Here is a 5,117-nt window from a genome sequence, read left to right as displayed (position 1 = left end):
TTTACCGACTCGCGTTCAACCCAAATCGACCAAATGAATGTGGTCAGTGAAGAATCACTTTTCACATCAACCTTAGAACGGATAGCGTTTCCCGAAGTCGTGTCATCTGACGAGCAACTTCGCGAAATCCTAAGTGTAGACGATCTACCATGGGAAGATCTCCATCATAGATCTTCGTTTTTACCTGAGGATGATGCTTTTGAAAATGATTTTTCATCTATCTTTACCGCTGAATATGTCAAAGACGCTCAGAATCCAACGAAACATTCTGATTCAGAGTTGAATTTAGGGAATATTTCTCGCACTATTCCCATTGACATTTCAGTGAAGCCCGGAATTGAGGAAAACATTCATATAGGTGCCTCATGTACAGAAGATGAAATTCAAACTTACAAGGCCCTATTCCAAGAATTCCGCGATGTGTTTGCCTGGTCTTACGAGGAAATGCCAGGAATCGATCCTGCCATTGTTGTTCATGAAATAAAGACCTACCCGGACGCTAAACCCGTCCGGCAACGGTTGCGTCAGATTCACCCTCGGAAAGCGGCTGCGATTAAAGCAGAAGTCGAGAAGCTGTTGAAAGCAGGTTTCATTTATCCGATCCCGTTAACGGATTGGGTATCGAATATTGTTCCGGTTAACAAGAAACAAGGAACAATAAGAATCTGTATCGATTATAGGGATATAAATCGAGCTTGTCCAAAAGACAACTATCCTACGCCTTATATCGATCAAATAATTGATGATTGTGCCGGAAGTGAAATGTTTTCCTTTATGGATGGTTTTTCGGGCTATAATCAAATCAATATTCTACCTGCCGATCAACCAAAAACGGCATTCATTTGTCCATGGGGGACATTTGCTTATTGCAAATTACCTTTTGGGCTTAAGAATGCCGGAGCCACTTTTCAACGGGCGATGTCTTACGCATTTCATGACATCAAGCACATTGTGCAACCGTACCTCGATGATTTGCCTGCTCATTCTTTACATCGAGCTGATCACCTTGTCCACTTACGAGCAATCTTTATGAGGTGTAGGCATTATCGAATTCGGTTGAATCCCCACAAGTGTGTTTTCTGTATAGAAGCGGGTCGATTGCTGGGATTTGTTGTTTCAAAAGCCGGCATTCGCGTCGATCCCTCGAAGGTCGAAGCTATCATCAAATTGCCTCCTCCTTCGAGTTTGCGCCAACTCCAAAGTTTGCAAGGGAAAGCAAACTTTTTACGCCGATTCATTCCAAACTACGCCGAGGTCACTAAGGGTTTTACACGGTTGTTGAAACAGAACGCTCAATTCTTTTGGGACGAGATTGCCCAACAATCTTTTGATGCACTTAAACACGCGTTGACCCATGCACCGTTGTTGCATCCTCCCAACTACAACCAGGACTACTTCTTATACCTCGCAGCTTCGCATTCCACTATTGGAATGGTGTTAGTTCAAGAAGATGAATTCGGAGCGGAACATGTGATATATTATCTTAGTAGGACATTAAACCCCACTGAGCTAAAATATTCGCATGTGGAGAAATTGGCCCTGGCAGCCGTTCAAGCTGTCCAGCGTTTTCGTCACTACATTCTTCTCCGTAAAACTACAGTTATTTCGGATTGCAACCCTATGATTTATATTTTGACAAAACAACTGCTAGGGGGCAAGTACTCTAAATGGATCGTTATCCTGCAAGAGTTCGACTTGGAGTTTGAGAAGTCCAAGTCTAAGAAATCCTTAGTTTTTGCGGAATTGATGTGTGATTTCCCGCGTGCTGACACAGAAACTGTGGCAGAGGAGTCCATTGCGGACGAATCTTTGTTTCTTATCAGTACTTTAGATCCGTGGTACGGGGATATAATCATCTATCTCCAAACCCAAACCTTTCGGCCTGAAGCTTCAAAGTCGGAACGTCGAAAAATTCGGTTTCAATCCCAGCAATACAAGATTATTGGAGATACACTTTATCGCCGGGGGGCAGACTTAGTTTTTCGACGTTGTTTAACTCACGAAGAGGCTGAGAGGGTTTTGAATGATTGTCACTCTGGAGCATGTGGCGGTCATATGTCTGGGTATGCCACAGCTCAGAAGGTGTTGCGCGCTGGCTATTTCTGGCCGTCCATGTTTAAAGATTGTATCATTGCGGTCCGAAAGTGCCACAACTGTCAAGTGTTTGATCGCAAGATGCGCGCACCACCTGCTCCTCTCCACCCTATAATTGCCGTTGGTCCTTTCGCCAAATGGGGTATCGATTTTATTACTTGTAACCCTCACTCGGCCGGGGGGCATGCGTATATCATCCTCGCGGTTGATTATTTTACTAAATGGGCCGAGGCGATGCCTACATTCGACGCAAGCGGCAAAACAGCTGCAGTTTTCGTATTCAATCATATTATAACTAGGTTTGGTGTCCCACAAGCAATCATCACTGACCATGGGAGCCATTTTCGAAACATCATGATGACTGAGCTTACAAGCCAGCTTGGTTTGCGCCACGATAGCTCTACTCCTTATTATCCGCAAGCCAACGGTTTGGTTGAGTCTATCAACAAAGTTCTGGTTATCATGATCCGACGAACCATTGGTATTCATCGGTCGAATTGGCACAACATGTTATTTTCAGCGCTATGGGCATACCGAACCTCAGTGAAAACTTCAACAGGGTTCACTCCTTTCCAGCTAGTTTATGGCTTGGAAGCTGTGTTACCCATTGAATGCGAAATCCCATCACTTCAAATGGCTGTCGAATTACTCCCAGCTACTTCCGAAGAGGAGAAACGTTTATTATACTTAGCTCAATTAGATGAGACTCGACGTGACGCTGCATTGGCAATCGAGACTCACGCAAAGCGAATGAAAGCTCAGTATGATAGAAATGTGACCCCTCGAAGTTTTTCGGAGGGAGACCTAGTGCTATTATATGATCAAGCTAACGATAAGCTAGGTGCTGGAAAATTCGTTCCTATGTGGCATGGACCCTACATTGTAAAGCGAAAGCTAGCAAAAGGGGCCTATGAGCTGGTAGATTTTGATGGGGACTCTTTGGGTAAACCCAGAAATGGACTTTACCTAAAGAGGTATTATGCTTAAATGGTGGGTATGGAGAATTTTTAGTTAGGTTAGGTTTTCTTTCTAGCTAGTATGTTTGTTAGTTTAGATAGTGTGCTTAGTTTAGAGTGTGTGTTTTCGTCGTTATTCTGGCTTATCTTGGTTTTACTCTTGATATTGCAGATGTCGACGCCTCTCCAAACATACATTGGATTTGCTGATGGTGCTTGTCGTAGTACACGGAATATCTCTTCCGCAGCTTGGGTTATCTATTCGCCCTCTGACGAGTTAGTTTCTATGCATGGGGTAAGCCTCGGTCAAACACGAACAACATTGCAGAATACAGTGCAGTGGTTGAATTATTGTCTGAATCTATTTCATTTGGAATTCGACGTTTGATAGTGAGGTTAGATTCTGAACTCGTTGTATTACAGCTTAATAGAGTATATGCCATTAGAAATCCTGTGTTATTAAGGTTGTTTTTGAGAGTGCGTCTCTTGGAACGTGAATTTGATTACATTGAATATCAGCATATTCCAAGGTCTTTAAATACATTAGCAGATGCAATTGCTTCTCGAATGTTGGACAGACATTTACGATAATCATGCAAGTAAATTTAAAAACATTTCATCACATATGTTAAACAAGATAAGCCGGTAATAATGATATATATATAGATAGGAGTGTGTCAAAAAATATACATCGTCTTCGATCATAGGTTGAAAAACACCTTATGATCGGCAAAAATGATAAGTACAAAAAACCAAAAATGTCATATGTGTCTACAAAGTGACTAGCCAATCACTGGTGGTGCTCTCTATACGAGACCACTGCCCGCGCTACCTACACAAGAACCCTCCTAAAGGTCCTGGGACTGCGACCACATAGCGCTGAAGTTGAATAGGAATGTCATCTATGGTGGTCTCTGGTATATCCGCCGTCAGACGCTCTAGATCCTGTTCCAGCTCGCTAAGGTCTCTGCGGCCGCATCCCTGGGGCGGGTGCTGGTACAGCTGGTATCTCCTCTCAAAAGCCCGGAGGTTGGCTGGACGCCGTGGACCAACATCTGCATTTTGAAAATTTTTACTGTCAGTTTTGAGACGATATATATAAAAACAAAAAAAATACATAATTTAAAAACTTGTGAAAATAAAGTACCTCTGTCATCCCATTGTTCTCCTGTGGAAGAACCATGTCCGGATCACCTCGAAAATCTACTCCGGCATACGGAAAGTCCTGGATCGCAAAAACCTGGTCCTCTAACCAGTGAAAATAACCAGCAGGGAATCGAACAACTGCCGCGCCCTCGTCAGGATGCCGGGCCATCACCGTAACCCATCGTATCAGCTTTGGCTCCCGAGGACCCAAGATATCAACAGTGAGATGCTGAGGGATCAGCATCGGAACTCTCTCTAAGGCAAAGCTCACAACTAGAGGCCCATATCCAAAGGTCTTCAGTTGTCCGTTCTTTGCCCTAGTCAGTTGGCCTTCTTATTGGCCGACACAGCATCGCACCAGTTGAAGATGGTGCCTCGGAAACAGTCAATCGCCATCCGCATTTGGGACCCGGTGGCAATATGTAAAGCGGCTGCACCGCAAATTCTGGTAACCGTGAAAGCTATCACCTTGAGTTCACGCAGAGAGATGTGTTTGATTTCTACGCCTTTCGCATGGTTTTGATTGGGTATGCACCAATCTGCCCGGAGACTAGCAAGGGATTGGCCACCCGGCCTGTCCCGGCTAGATTGAGTTGCTCGCCCCTATTTGGCAAGCCAGTGAGAAAGTATATGTCAGAGGGCTCTATCTCGAGCTGGTGCCCTCCGATGTAAAAGCATTGCTCATGAATGTTCCATCTCTCAACCAGCCACTCCAAGAATCTCACCTGAGCCCTCATGCCAGGTATGGCCCAGTATTTATATAGTCCGCATGCTTTTAGGGCATCAATGGAAGGTTGATGATTAATTGCGGCTAAATCAACGTCCTCGTGCTCTCTTTCTCTCCAATCCAACATGGTGAGTGCCCTACCACCAAGAAATAAAGGTTAGAAATTAATTTGGGAAAAATTCAAATGGTTTTTT

The sequence above is a fragment of the Pinus tabuliformis genome, chromosome Q, assembly GCF_031772625.1.
Source record: "Pinus tabuliformis cultivar Carrire ecotype Pingquan chromosome Q, CPIR1, whole genome shotgun sequence".
NCBI lineage: Eukaryota > Viridiplantae > Streptophyta > Pinopsida > Pinales > Pinaceae > Pinus > Pinus tabuliformis.
This window is presented reverse-complemented; position numbering follows the sequence as displayed.